Source organism: Papio anubis, chromosome X (genome assembly GCF_008728515.1).
Source record: "Papio anubis isolate 15944 chromosome X, Panubis1.0, whole genome shotgun sequence".
Lineage (NCBI taxonomy): Eukaryota > Metazoa > Chordata > Mammalia > Primates > Cercopithecidae > Papio > Papio anubis.
The window spans coordinates 47,650,456-47,666,750 of record NC_044996.1 but is presented as its reverse complement, the minus strand read 5'-3'; the positions used below and the strand labels follow the sequence as shown (position 1 = coordinate 47,666,750).

The 16,295-nt window shown below is 38.5% G+C and overlaps 1 protein-coding gene across 4 annotated transcripts in view; it reads left to right on the top strand.

Annotated features, from left to right (window-relative positions):
* NRK (Nik related kinase) overlaps positions 1 to 16,295 on the top strand; it is a 141,041-nt gene that overhangs the window by 12,731 nt on the left and 112,015 nt on the right. The gene's annotated exons all lie outside the window — the stretch shown is intronic.

The window sequence follows — 16,295 nt, the reverse complement described above, 5'->3', positions numbered from 1 at the left end:
ATAAATCTGCGTGTTTGTATAAATTTGTCCTGTGTCTAAGGCTTCCAAGGGTTCTATACTCTCATGCTAACCCACGTTTGCTCTTTAGCCATTCACTAAAAAATTTGCATGCTTGTAACCAAAATATCTCATGCATCCCATAAATATGTACACCTATTATGTGCCCACGAAAATTTAAAAAAAAAAAAAAAAAAAAAAAAACAAAGAAAAATTTAGTTGAATTCTTTATACCTGCTTCTGTTGTGACCTTGTGTTCCCTCTACAGCCTACAGCCACAGGTGAACTAGTGCTTATGTCCCATCTCTTTTTGCAGGTGCTTGTCTTTCTTCAGACCTCAGTCTAGTTGGTTGCCTTGAGACTTCTCTCTAGATTGAAGAAAAGTTATGACTACATAGATTATTCAGCTTATTCTTGTTGTGAGGTTGGATGTGGCACTCTTTCCAACTTTCACATCCTCATCAAAAGCAAAAAGTCCACGTTAATTCCTTTTAATTGAATGTTCTTGAAGAATCTACCATATGCTAGATCCTCCTGTACACATTTATAAATCCTAAGAATTTTCTGTGTACCTACTCAGATCCAGAGATAGACAATAATTTCTAACATCAGATCTTCAAAGTACAAACTTCTGTGTTATAGAAGCTAGATGCTTACAGAAACTTTATTTACATCAGAATGATTTTCCTCTGTCACTCATTGACTTTACCTCTTTTCTTCTACCTCTAATTACAATAAAAATGTTTGGGATGGTGGTGCTATACACTGATAACACCCTCATGGAAAACAATCTGGAGTATGTAAATAAACACTTTAAAAATATTCTCTTTACACCAATAATTCAACTTTTGGAAATATATGATAAACATCCCAGACATAGAAAAACATGTAGATATACATTGCAGAAGAAACGTAGCATATTCTGGTAAAAAAAAAAAAAGAGGGCGTGCTTTGAACCAGGCAGACCTGATTCAGTGCTTACTTAGCCATTAACTAGCTATAACCTTGAGCAAGTCACTTAACCTAAGTTTAAGTTTCCTTATTTATAAAACGGGACTAATAATACCTACCTTGGGAGTTGCTATAAAATATCAAAACAATATACATATATATACACACTTATATTTGGAATATGGTAAATATCTGCTAAATGGCAGTTATTGTCGTCATTATTGTTTCTATTATTTTTAAAAAGTTCAATGACAGTAGTTTAAAAAGATGGAAGTAAACTACTTTTTAAAAAGTTAATATATCATTGTCCTATAAAGTAATATTTATGAAGTTATCTAACAGCATAGAACCATGCTTAAGGTCTTAGTAAAGTATTCCGTATTATATGTGTGCCCCAATTACAGCTATGTTAAAACACGCAGATTAAAAAATGGTGAATTAATGATTAGAATAGTGAGATATTGGATTTTTTCTTTTCTAATGTCTTTAATATAATATATAAGTACAGAACATCTATATCTGTATGTATATTTTACATATTATATATATATGTGTGTGTTAGACAGTACCAAATGTTGTATAAATAACCTGTACTGCAAAATAGAAGCATGATACCATTCAAAATTAATGTCAGAGTGACTCATAGAGTCCTTTGCTTTTTCAGTGCTGCCAACCACATCCCCTGCTGGAGTTTGTTTTGGTTAAAGTCTCTCCAATGTCTTCCAGCTTGTTTCCAAGACCTCGTTCCCTGGCAGGTTTCCAGCTGTCTGCTGAGGTCTGTGCACGTTGAAATGAAGGCTGAGTCTCACACTACTATTGTAATCCTTTTCCTTTCCTTCTTTTTCCTCTAATTAGATGCCTATCCTCTCACCCTCTCCCACCTCCTGCCAGTTCAAACCTCACTTGAAATTGTGGGTTCTATTTTTCTCTCTTTTTAGGAGAGAAGGTACTGTTTTTCTTTCTTTTTTTCTTTCTTTTTTTGCCCCAGTAGGGTTAAAGAACATAGTTTTCTCCTCACCTTTAACTGCTAGTCTCATAGTTTATGGGTCGTCACTTTAATTGGAGGAATGTTTAGTATTTGACCATGTGAAGCCATATTAGAAAAAAGAAAATAGGTTGGAACTCATTTTTAATGGTACTATTAAAAACAAATAATTTCCCCAAGAGCAATAGACACAGAAAGACCACAGTATTAAGAAATAGACCAAGACCTTTAGGGTGGCAAAGTTGGAGGTGGCAACCTGACTCTCCCAGTAACTGACAGTAAACGTGCTCTTGACTTTCTGGGCCCATTCCTTCAACAATAAAACATAAAATAAAAAGATTATTGAGTATTAGACTCAATAATCTCCAGGCTTTCTTCTGGCTCTGAGATATTGCACCTAGTACAGTGCCTGGCACTCAGTAAAATGTAACCTTACTGTCGTCAGCATAATTATAGTAATCCTATCGTCGCTTCTCTACCTTACACAGTAGAAGATGATTATTGGCTATTAGCTGGAGTAGTTCCACTTTTTACCAAATAAAATGATTTTTAACATGTTTTTCTATTCTTTCTTCTATTTCACCACCTGACAGTGAGACCTGATTTTTAGCTCAGTAACTAATAAGACACTCAATGTGAAGGTAAAACTGGGTAGCAGGTTTATTGGGGTGGTAGGAATGCTACATTGTATGTTATATGTTATCTAACACCATTTTGTTAAGCATAATACTAGTGAGGTGAGACAATGAATTGGATATCCAGAATGAACGAGTTTGCCTTGGCCCTTTGTGAGGTCTTGACTGCACCCCTAATATCAATCTCCTACTCTTACGTTACCATTTTCAGGTGGTGAGGACAGAAAAAGGAATGGGAAGGGATTCAAGGCAACCATTTCAAGCAAAGGAAAAATTCACCTGAAATAGAGTAAACTTCTATAGTTGGGCATAGAGCCTAATTACCATGTATGCTAATGCCTAGTTGAAATTCAGTTAAATACTGGTGGAAGAAAGGGACCACCCCAAGTTTCTTATTGTTCTAACACCTAAAAACACACCATAGCCATAAGTAAGCATCCATCCTTGAAAGAAATCACAGGAGTCATCTGTCTCTTGGTGGTGAGTAGATTAAGTGAGATATATGAAGGTCACAGTCAGGAGCAAATTCCTGAATTGTTTGTACTCTGAAAGTATTAACATTAAATATGGAAATTTCTTTTCAAAACAATGCATCACCCTTAAATTTGGTGTTATAAATCAACGCCTGACACATCGCTTTTACTTGCAAACTTCACCAGACAGGTGAGATTTAGGTTTATTAGTTATATTTTCTGGATTTGAAGTTGGTACAGGGAATGGGAATGGAAAGGAAGGAAAGGAATGTTGTCCTCAAAGTTGATGAGGTACAATTTATGATGTTTTAAATTACGTTTCAGAAACACAGTGCTGACATTTGGGTTGCCTACCCACTGGGCCTATTGGATGGGGATTTGAGTATTTTTCCTTTAAGGCTGAAATTATACTGTTTATTTGCCTACCAAATGTCTAGCACTGTGAATGCTTTTTTTTTTAGGTAGGAAAGTTTCTTCACATCCTCGCCATTTTGCAAATATAGCTTAATTAAGTCAGCCAACAAATAATGCTTGAGCACCCATAAAGCACATAGCACTATGCATTATACATTGCAAGTTTCTGAAGCAGGAGCTGAAGCTGAAGCTGAAGCTGAATTGAGGCCACAGGCATACTAGGCTATTGTGCCTTCATAGTACAGTGCTACAAGTCCAGAGTTATGTCTTGGTTCCACCTTCATCCTGTGATATTGTGATAATGTGCCTCAAGAGTAGGGATTAGTCTTTCTTAAGGAACCCTCAGGCTACTCTAGCATAGGAAACATTAAATTTACCTATTAAATAACATTGCTTTGAATGTGTAAACCATTCTGTAATAAAAATTCAAAAAATACATTTATTGAATGCATACTATATCCCAAGTACCATGTTACATACTAGGTGCTAGTTAGAATTATCAGACTACATTTTTTAGGAGTGGTCATTTTTATTAAGTTAGTTTTAGTAGAGATAAGGAAGGAAGTATTTTCTGTATGACCGTGACTGCTTTATTTGAAGAGGGAGTGATGGGTAATGGAAAGGAATCAGAGAGGTTGGAAAAAATGAAAAGAGGAAATTGGGACATAGTTTTTTTGTTTTTGTTCCTGGATGTAGAAAGTCTAACGAAGCTTCTAAAGAATAAGACTCCAAGAACAAGCTTTTCCTCAATAAGAGAACAGGTTGAATGTTTGCAATGGGGGTGAAAAAAACAGCATAGGCTAAATAAATTGAGACTCAGGGGGCCAAATTAGTGGAAATTGCTGAGGCTTACAGGCCTTGGAGAAAAATGGAATATTTCTATCTTGGCCGTGACAACTCTCCAACTGTGTAATAAAATCCAGGCCTCTGAGTTGCAGGCTTGACTTTTTCTTAATATGTTATACCAAAATTTTCTTTTGCTTCCCAATAAATCTTGAGGGAGGATGAAGCAGTTAGTAGCTGACAGGTATGAAAGGGGAAAGTAAATGTCATGGGATTTCTGCTCCCAAGAGGTCATAATTATTTTTCACAACTACTTTAATCTGTTTAATATGTTCACAGATATATATTGAGAAGGAATTCAAATTATGTGTTTGGTGTATTGGGGTAACACAAAATATATTATGTCATTTCTGCAGATGCTTAATCCAGTTGATTGTTATAAAGTTCTTCCAGGAACAGGAAAAAATAAATTTAAATATTTGGAGACAAATACACATTTCTAAACAAAAGCCAAAACTAATAAATTCTTTATAGCATGGTGGCTTTGGTCAACCAGATAAAAACATCCCAATTATGAAAATCCTTATGAAACGTAAGTATAAATCTCTGTGGGGAAATAATGCAGTTACCTAAAAATAGGCATACAAAATTGCCTAATTGCTGTTAAACTTATATATTTAATGCTATTTTTAATGTATCAGTCTTAGGAAAATTTATCTGTATATTATTTTATAAACCACTTTAGAGAGTGGTGAGGGTGGGTTGGGCAGTGTTAGAAGTAATAATGTAATCTTTAGTGTATCAAAAAGCAAATTTTGTTTTACTTTGCTTTTGCATATATATGTATGTGTATATATATATATAATTATGGCCAGATTTTCAGAGTAAATTCTGTTAAGGTGGTTAAAGTATCAAGAGTTCTTCCTTTAGTTTATCCTCTAGTAGTTGACCACTAAAAACTAGTTAACTAGGTCCTCATCACATTTCATAAAACACTCTTTGGAAAATAGCACTTCAGCAGTTGTTACTCTTGAAATAAGAATAGTCCTAACCTGATTTTAGGACTTCCAGCATTGTACCATACTTGTGCATCTGTGTCTAAGGTAGTTGTGTGGGTGGTGCCAAAATTGCCCGTGGAGATTAATGTGCTGCTGTAGCTCTCTGAGGGTGTCCTCTTATAATTTTATGATGCTGAGGCTACTCTGAAGGCAGGCTCCTAAAAAGAAGCTTATCAGTAAGACTAAATTAAAATATCAAAGAATATAAAAAGACATAAACAGATCTTTATCCTGCAGTTTTATTTTTTCCTGCTTACCTACACCCAGGTTGTAATAAATTCCTCCTCTACCAGAAGATAAAGAGAGGGAAAATGAAGTGTGAATTGTGTATTATTTCAATTGGAGAAATTATGATATGGTGGTAGTTTATGTGTAATTGTGTTAGAAAACTAAGAAAGCTCCTTTTGGGTTTGTACTTCTTAGGCAGAGTCCCTTTATGACTAGGAAAAGAAGGTTAGATTGTTCAGGGTCCCCTGAGGGAAAGAAGATTGATTATATTCTAAGCACTGCCAGTAACATTTTGTATAAATCATTAACTCTGAAAACAAAACAAAACAAAACAAAAATACTACCATGATTTAAAAGGAGAAGTCCAAGAATCCTCAGAGAAAGACAGCTTTTCTTGACTCTGAGAAAAGTAAAATAAAATAAATTAAATTAATGAATGTTTGAATTGGGTGAAAAAAAGATGGAGATTTAAATATTAGTCACTTTAGAGATAGTGACCTCAATGTTCTAAAAACGGATAACATTTACTGAGTGCTTACAGCTCATAAGAGCATTACGAGGTGACTGCCACTGTTTTCATCATCCTACCATCTCACAAATGAGGAAATAGGATTCAAGAACTTGAGTTACTGAACAGGTTCACAAAGCTAGGATATTGCCTTGCAAAGTCAGGATTTAACCCAAAATTTACTTGACCCCAGGTCTGTATCTTAACCATAATATAGTATATTGAGCTCAACAGGTACAAGCCAAAGTCAAAAAGCATTCAATTAGATTAGCCAGTTGAAAAAACAATCTGCCCAAGTGCAAAAATTTATAAGAAACTGCTGAGCTGAGGTCGGTAATGAAGATCATTAATGATGTGTCTCTCCAACATATTTGTTTCCTTCCTGATGGGCACTAAGACAGTCTAGTCTTAGGGTCTTTTTCTGGAACTTAATAGATTTCAGAAATGGGTGTGGACAAGCAGATAGTCTTTACAGGATACTCAAAGCTCATGACTAAATTTCTACTCAGACTCCTGGAAGCCATGAGAAGGTAGAGAAGTACTTACTGTCAACCTCTTCACTCTCTTCTTGTGGGCAGAGGCCTATCTCTGAGGCAAGGGTGTTTTTCCTGTTTTATTGCTTCTACTGGGATCCCTGGAAAAGAGGGAAACAACAAAGGTTAATTGAAAGTTAGTGCTTCCCTTGTAGATGATTGGTTTCAGACTGGTAGGAATTTTAAAAATCAACACATTAAAAAACAGTTTGTGTATTTTCTAATGAATGCATTTCTGAAAACAAGTGAAGATTAAAATATGTAAAACTTAGGGGACCCTCATTTATTCCCTGCCTGAGAACAGAGATGCCAGAGTCTGGGCTGAATAAATTACATGTAGGTCTAAGTGGCTATAGCTTAGAAGGTTAGAGGGTGGCAGAGGCAGAGAGTTAAGCAGGTGGATGGAAACAGTAGGGGTTTGCAGGTGAGGAGGTAAATACAAGGTGTACTATTTAAGTAAAATTGTTCGTATATTGTTCTCATCAGATGAGCATGCAGGTTTGAACAGAAATTACAGCTTTAAGACTTTCCTCATGGTTAACCTCTACAAGAATTTTGCAAGCAGCTGAATTCCTCCCACCTTTCCACAAAATGAAGTTTTGCAATGACAGTAGAAAACCAGTTACAAAGCTTGGGGTGGATGCCTAAGAATTCATTAGTCTATAGTTCATGAATTTATTTAAGGGCAGGAACCTGGACTGTTTCATTTCAAATCTATTCTTAGAATACCTAGTAAAATGCATTGTACATATTAGGCAGCAGGGCATAAGGGATAAATTGCAAGCAGAAATTTCAATGCAGACTGTTTTGTATATTTTCTGTTACCCACACTCATATGCTCCTTTTATTAGTAGTATTATCATTCCACAAGCAGATGTTATGAGAAACATTGGCTATGTTCAAAAAATCTATCTTAATCACCTTTGTGATCTCTTTGGACTAGCACAATACCATATACATATGGGTGCTTGATACAATTTCTTCTGGAACTAAAACGATATGTGCAAAAGTGACCCCCCTCCCGTATGACTATTTTTACAGGGGCTCTCTGCAGATGTGCCTTGATGGAAAGGACTGAGCAATGACACCCTGTTAAGCCAATGCTGGAGACAGGTTGGCCTTTCAAAATTATACCACCTAAGTAACTTTCTATTCTGACTATAAAAAGGTGGCACTGTGTAGAGATAAATATTTCCAAAGGATGGAAATATTAGCCTTACTTTTTTATTACTTTCTGCTGAATGAGTCATTTAGGAAGCTTGAAAGAGTATATTTTTTCTCTGGGTACTGTAGTTTGCTGTAGTGTTATTGGCATGACCAAGTATAAGGATGGCTTCAAGAGAGTCTCATACCTTCAGGAAGATGTCTAGAATATGTGTAAATATTTCCTGACTTGGAGGATTGGCAGCTGTTAGAAAGAAAAACACATATAAATAAGAGCCTACAAATGCCCTTGCTTCTTGTGGCCTTCTACCTACGATTGGCAGTTGCTGTAATGGTTTTTTAAAATTATCTTACATTTTAGTAAATTTCAAAAAAAGAAAATTAAATGGCTTGAAATGTTAAACTCTAAAAGCTTCAGTAATGTTTATTTTGCAGGTCCTGCACTGTGTGTGTGTATATGTGTGTGTGTGTGGGGGGGGGTGCTTTTTCCGTCCCATGTCCTAGGAAAACCCTGTCAGTCTGAACAGTTGCTCACCATATGTATATGCTTGATTTATGCCTTTTCATACTTTAACAACATATTTTACTCTATAAGAGGTAGTGGTATCTTCCCCTCTACTGTACTAAGAGCAAGGAGGAACATACGTGAGTAGAAAGGTGCCTACTAGTTAAAAGAAGTGTGAAATCAAGAGGTGATACTGGTAAGGAGCAGAGTCTGTGTATATCCCAGCAAGTGCAATGTGAAAATTGGTTTGACTGATTTCTTCACCACCACCACTACTGCCCCCACCCCAAAATATACAGACATAATTAGTTGGTTATTTGATGGAAATTACCAAAATGTTTATTGGAATCTGGGACACATAGCCTTACTAAAATGGAAAATGATTCTTTTACATTGCATCCAAATGCTTTTCAGGACTTCTCAGGCAGATCTGAATGTCTGGATTCAAGGGAAGGAGGTTAGTGAAGTATAACTCACTGTCAACCTACCTTTCTGAGGCCCTTCAGATGGGATACCCGGGAATGAGGCCAGTACGTTCCAGATAAACCTCCCCCCATTTCCTCTACTTTTATGAATCTGGCAGTGGTATGAGTGATAGGTGAGTTGCATCAGGAGAGACTTTACAGAAATCCATATGGCTGGCTAATGTATACAACATAATTTGTTTAAAAAAATAAATAGCAAAGTAGCTATTTTCATTATTCCATTGAGGTTGACCTGTAAAGCCTTCCTCACTCCACAAAACAGGAGAATTTGTAATTTTTAAATAGGCAAAGTATCTGCCTCTCAGCAGCTGGTGTATATAGTAATGTGCTCCCAGCTCCATTGTAAGTGCTCATATCTTTTGAGTTCTGTTGGTGTTGTGAATCGCCTTGCCATTGACTTGTGTTTTATATATCATTATGCACTTGGTAGAAAACTACAATTCAGTTTGAATGAATTACAGTAACACAGATTTAGTGCCTGAGGATGTGTCTGTAGGTTTATATGGAAGCAAAAGCCATTTGAGTTTCTTTTATTATTATTATTATTATTATACTTTAAGTTCTAGGGTACATGTGCATAACGTGCAGGTTTGTTACATATGTATACTTGTGCCATGTTGCTGTGCTGCACCCATCAACTCGTCAGCACCCATCAACTCATCATTTACATCAGGTATAACTCCCAATGCAATCCTTCCCCTCTCTCCCCTCCCCATGATAGGCCCCGGTGTGTGATATTTCCCTTCCGAGTCAAGTGATCTCATTGTTCAGTTTATAGTGAGGGTATGCGGTGTTTGGTTTTCTGTTCTTGTGATAGCGTTTGCTAGAATGATGGTTTCCAGCTGCATCCATGTCGGGGACGCAAACTCATCCTTTTATGGCTGCATAGTATTCCGCCATTAACATATTGCCAATTTTCTTAATCAGTCTGTAACTTGTTGATGTTGGGTTGGTTGAGTCAGCTGTTATTGAATAGTGCGTCAACATACGTATTGGGTGCTATGTGGCATGGTTATAGTCCTTTGGTGTATATGCACAGTAGTAGGATGGCTGGGTCATATGGGTATCTGGTTCTGGATCGTGAAGGAATAATATGTTTTCCATAATGGTTGAACTGGTTTACAATCCACCTTGAATGTAAAGTGTTCCTATTTCTCCACATCTCTCCAGCATATTTGTTCCTGACTTTTTGTCAGCCATTCTAAGTGGTGTGAGATGGGTATCTCATTGTGGTTTTGATTTGCATTTCTCTGATGGCCAGTGATGATGACATTTTTCATGTGTCTGTTGGCTGTATGAATGTCTTCTTTTGAGAAATGTCTGTTCATATCCTTTGCCCACTTTTTGATGGGTTGTTTGTTTTTCTTGTAAATTTGTTTGTGAGTTCTTTGTAGGTTTCTGGATATTAGCCCTTTGTCAGATATAGGTAGACTGCAAATTTTTCTCCATTGCTAGGTTGCTGTTTCCGCTCTGATGGTAGTTTCTTTGCTGTGCAGAAGCTCTTTAGTTTAATTAGATCCGATTTGTCAATTTTATTTTGCTGCCATTGCTTTTGGTGTTTTAGACATGAAAAGTGGATTTGCCCATGCCTATGTCTGAATAAGGTACTACCTGGAACCTCTAGGGGTTTTTATGGTATTAGGTCTAACATTGAAGTCTCTAATCCATCTTGAATTAATTTTAGTATAAAGGGTAAGGAAGGATCCAGTTCCAGCTTTCTACTTATGGCTAGCCAATTTCCCAGCACCATTATTAAATAGGAATGCTTTCCCATTTCTTGTTTCTCTCAGGTTTGTCCAAAGATCAGATGGCTTTAGATGTGTGAGTATTATTTCTGGGGACTCTGTTCTGTTCCATTCGGTCTATATCTGCATTTGGTGGTACCCATGCTGTTTTTGGATTTACTGCGGCCTTGGCAAGTATCAGTTTGAAGTCAGAATGGCGTGATGCCTCCGGCATTCTTTGACTTGGTTGTCTTTAGGAGATCTCGGGCTCTTTTTGGTTCCATATGAACTTTCAAGCAGTTTTTTCCAATTCTGAAGAAAGTCATTGAGTAACTTGATGGGGATGGCATTGAATCTATAAATAACCTTGGGCAGTATGGCCATTTCTACGATATTAGATTCTTCCTATCCATGAGCATGTTATGTTCTTTCCATTTGTTTTGTGTCCTCTTTATTTCACTGGTGTTTGTAGTTCTCCTTGAAGGTCTTTTACATCCCTTGTAAGTTGGATTCTAGGTATTTATTCTCTTTGAAGCAATTGTGAATGGAAGTTCATTGCAAGATTTGAAGCTCATGTTGTCTGTTATTGGTGTATAAAGAATGCTTGTGATTTTGCACATTAATTTTGTATCCTGAGACTTGCTGAAGTTGTATCAGCTTAAGGAGATTTGGGCTGAGACAATGGGTTTTTTTCTAAATATACAATCATCATCTACAAAGAGGAAAAGAATTTGACCTTCCTTCTTTTCTAACTGAATACCCTTGATTTCTTTTACTTGCCTGATTGTACCCTACCCAGAGACTTTCCAGCACTATGTTGAATAGGGTGGTGAAGGGGCATCCCTATCTTATTAACCCAGTTTTCAAAGGGAATTTTCCAGTTTTTGCCCATTCGGTATGATATTGGCTGTGTGGGTTTTGTGTAAGCCAAACTGTATTATTTTGAGAGGTACACGTTCCATCAATACCAAATTTATTGAGTGTTTTAGCATGAAGGTCTGTTAAATTTTTGTCAAAAGCCTTTCCATCTATTGAAGGATAATCATGGTTCTTGTCTTTGGTTTCTGTTTATGCTGGATTATTGATTTAGATGTTAGACCAACCTTGCATCCCAGGATGAAGCCCTTGATCATAGTGGCTGGCTTTTTGATGTTGCTGAATCAGGTTTGCCAATATTTTATTGAGGATTTTTGCATCGATGTTCATCAGGGATATTGGTCTAAAAATTCTCTTTTTGTTATTGTGTCTACCAGGCTGGTATCAGGATGATGTTGGCCTCTAAGAAATGAGTTGGGAGGATTCCCTCTTTTTCTATTGATTGGAATAGTTTCAGAAGGAATGGGCTCAGCTCCACTCCTTGTACCTCTAAGGTGAGAATTCAGCTGTGAATCCATGGTCCTATGGACTTTTTTTTTTTTTTTTTTTTTGGTTGGTAGGCTATTAATTATTGCCTCAATTTTCAGAGCCTGCTATTGGTCCTGTCAAAGTTCAACTTCTTCCTGGTTTAGTCTTGGAAGAGTGTAAATGTCAGAAAATTATCCATTTCTTCTAAGATTTTCCAGTTTATTTAGCATTAGAGTTTGTATTTCTGTGGGGTGCGATTGGTGATATCCCCTTTATCATTTTAATTAGTCGATTTGATTCTTCTCTCTTTTCTTCTTTATTCCGTGCTGCTAGCGGTCTGTCAATTTTGTTGATCTTTTCTAAAGCCAACTCCTGGATTCATTGATTTTTGGAGGGTTTTTGTGTCTCTCCTATCTCCTTGGTTCTGTAGTCTAGTTATTTCTTGCCTTCTGCTGGCTTTTGAATGTGTTTTGCTCTTGCTTCTCAGTTCTTTTAGTGCGATGTTAGAGTGTCAATTTGGAATCTTTCTCTTTCTCTTGTGAGCATATAGTGCTATAAATTTCCCTGTACCACTTTTCTTTAAATGTCCCAGAGATTCTGGTATGTTGTATCTTTGTTCTCGACTGGTTTCAAAGAACATCTTTATTTCTGCCTTCATTTCGTTATGTGCCCGAAGTAGTCATTCAAGGAGCAGGTTGTTCGGTTTTGCATGTAGTTGGTGATTTTGATTGAGTTTCTTAGTCTTGAGTTCTAGTTTGGTGCACTGTGGTGTGAGGAACAGTTGTTATAATTTCTGCTCTTGTACACATTTGCTGAGGTGCTACTTCAATTATGTGGTCAGTTTTGGAGTAAGTATAATTACCAATTGCTGAGAATATATTCTGTTGATTTGTGGTGGGAGAGTTCTATAGATGTCTATTAGGTCTGCTTGCTGCAGAGATGAGTTCAATTCCTGGATATCCTTGTGTTAACTTTTCTGTCTACGTTGATCTGTCTAATGTTGTTGACAGTGGAGTGTTAAGTCTCTATTATTGTGGGAGTCTAAGTCTGCTGTAAGTCTCTAAGGACTTTGCTTTGTGAATCTAGATTGCTCCTGTATTGGGTGCATATACTTATTTAGGATAGTTAGCTCTTCCTGTTGAATTGATCCCTTTACCATTATGTAATGGCCTTCTTTGTCTCTTTTTGATCTTTGATGGTTTAAAGTCTGTTTTATCAGAGACTAGGATTGCAACCCTGCTTTTTTCTCCATTTTGTAGTAAATCTTCCTGCACCCACTTTTATTTTGAGCCTATGTATGTCTCTGCATGTGAGATGGGTCATGCAGATACAACAGACTGATGGGTCTTGACTCTTTATCAGTTTGCCAGTCTGTGTCTTTATTGGAGCATTTAGTCCGTTTACATTTAGGTTAATATTGTTATGTGAACTTGATCCTGCCATTATGGTATTAACTGGATTTATTTCCTTGTTAGTTGATACGGTTTCTTACTAGCCGATGGTCTACATTTGGCATGTTTTTGCAATGGCTGGTACGGTTTGACCTTTCCATGTTTTAGTGCTTCCTTCAGGGTCTCTTTTAAGGCAGGTCTAGTGGTGACCAAAATCTCTAAGCATTTGCTTATCTGTAAAGGGATTTTGTTGCTATTCCTTCACTTATGAAACTTAGTTTGTGGACAGGGCCTGGGTTTATAATTCTTTTTTCTTTAGAATACTCCAGTCTTAGCCCCCACTCTCTTCTAGCTTGTAGGTTTCTGCCAAGAGATCTGCTATTATTCAGTCTTATGAACTCCCTTTGTGGAGTAACCATTGCTTTCTCAAGCTGCCCTTAAGATTTTTCCTTCATTTCAACTTTGGTGGTCAGTGTAATGTCTTGGAGTTTGCTTCTTCTCGAGGAGTATCTTTGTGGCATTCTGCTTTATTTCCTGGATTTGAATGTTGGCCTGCCCTACTAGGTTGGGGAAGTTCCTGGACCGATATCCTGAAGAGTGTTTTCCAATTGGTTCCCATTTTCCCCCTCACTTTCCGGGCACCCCAATCAGGCGTAGATTTGGTCTTTTTACATAATCCCATACTTCTTGCAGGCTTTTTGTTCATTTCTTTGCTTCTTTTCTTTTGGTTCCTCTTCGCTTCATTTTAGTTCATTTGATCCTCAATGGCTGATACTCTTTCTTCCAGTTGATCAGTCGGATTTGCCCGAAGCTTGTGCATTTATCCGTATTTCTGCGTGTCATGGTTTCATCTCTTTCCTTTAATTTGCTGACCTTCTCTGCATTAATTACTCAGCCATCAATTCTTTTTACTTTTTTCAAGATTTTTAGTTTTCTTTGGCTGAATTGCATGTAATTCCTCGCCAGCTCTGAGAATTTTCATGGACTGAGCGCTTCTTATATCATCCGTCAAGGGCATTACTCCATAAGCTTTGATCAAAGATTTCTGCTGGCCGATGAGCTGGCGGCTCCTTTGCGAGGGAATCGCTCTTATTTTTGATTTCCAGCTTTTCTGCCCTGCTTTTTTCCCCATCTTTGGTTTATCTGCCTCTGGTCTTTGATGATGGTGGCGTGCTGATGGGGTTTGGTGTAGGTGTCCTTCCTGTTTGATGACGTTTCCTTCAGCAGTCAGGACCCTCAGCTGTCAGGTCTGTTGGAGGTGCCCAGGGGATTTTTGCGCTCCCGTTCCCCTGTTTGCCTGGGTATTAGCGGGGCTGCAGAAGATAGAATATTGCTGAACGGTATACCTGTATGATTCTTTGGGCTTCCTCAGGTGTACTTTCCCACCCTGTGAGGTGTGGGGTGTTGGTCTGCCTAGTGGGGGATGTGCCATGTCCCAGTTAGGCTATAGGTCCGGGGACCGACCCGGAAACAGTCAGTCTGTCCGCTGCACCGAAGATCTCCAGCCTCCGTGTTGGGAGATCCACTGCTTTCTCTTCAAAGCTGTCCAGACAGAGTGGATTTTGCGGGTCTGCTCCAGAGGAGTTCTGCTGCTTTGTTATTGTTTACTGTGCCCTGTCCCCAGAGGTGAGTCTACGGGGGGCTTGAGCAGGTTTCCATGAAGGCTGCTGTGAGGCTCCACCCAGTTTGAGCTTCCCAGCAGCTTTGTTTACCTACTTAAGCCTCAGCAATGGTGGGCGCCCCTCCCCTAGCCTGGCTGCTGCCTTGCCAGTAGATCACAGACTGCTGTGCTAGCAATGAGGGAGGCTCCGTGGGTGTTGGACTCTCCCGGCCAGGTGTGGGATATAATCTCCTGTTGTGGCTGTTTGCTTAAAGCGCAGTATTGGGGTGGGAGTTACCCAATTTTCCAGGTGTTGTGTGTCTCAGTTCCCCTGGCTGGGAAAAGGGATTCCCTTCCCCCTTGCGCTTCCCAGGTGAGGCGATGCCTCTCCCTGCTTCAGCTCTCGCTGGTTGGGCTGCAGCAGCTGACCAGCACGGATTGTCCAGCATTCCCTAGTGGGATGAACCCAGTACCTCAGCTGAAAATGCAGAAATCACCGGTCTTCTCTGTTGCTCGCTGGGAGTTGGAGACTGGAGCTGTTCCTATTCGGCCATCTTGCTCCGCCCCACCATTTGAGTTTCTAATGATGCCACTTGCCCTCTATTTGCGTTGAAACATGCAGAATGAGATGTGGACCCAAGCAATTTACTTAGCCTCAGTCAAGTTGTTTCATTCTAAAAAAAGATATGAGGGCAGGGACTAGATAATATTCATTGTTTCTTTTATATTCCGTGCAGTAGCACTGTGCTGAATCAAACTTTGTTGGTTAATTCTATATTTTGTGGTTTTCCTTATTCAAATCTTATATTCCAGGGCCCTGATGACCAGATAGAGGGGTGAAGGAATAGATCCTGGGAAGTGGAGAAACAGAGAAATACGATACAAGAGACCTTAGAACTAGGGTTGCCAGATTTGGCAAATAAAAATACAGGATGCCAAGTTAAATCTGATTTTGATGGAGAACAAATACATTTTTAATGTGAGTATGTCCCAACAGCATATAGTTATACTAAAAAAATGTTTATTTGAAATTCAAATTTAAATGGGCATGTTCTGTACTTTATTTGCCAACCTTATACAGAACCAACTTTAACCCCGTCACAGATTTGACACCTGACAACGTCATGTTAAGAAAGAAGAAAGAAACTGACTCTCCCACCTGCTGTGGTGTGGCAGAGAATCCCAGATCAGCCTATCTAAGAAGCTGCCAAAGGGTGGGGAGGAGGTGGTCTTCTGGTCCCAGAACAGCTGCTACTCCTCCCTGCTTCTTCTGGCAAATGTTTTGTGGTGCTTTCAGAGCTTTATAGGAAAGCTGCTTTGCTGGCAGCTGTAGGGATCATTGACTCCAGGTGAGTAATTCTCGCCTAATTGAGGGGCTGGGTCAAGAAAAAAAGAAGAGTTTTCTCCTTGACATGCCAAGGAGAGCATTTGCCTGCTCAGTCCCCTAGGCTGCAGAAGAGAATCAAGGTCACTCTGGGTTTATTTTTTCCTACCCCATAAGGGAAAGGGCTCAGGGT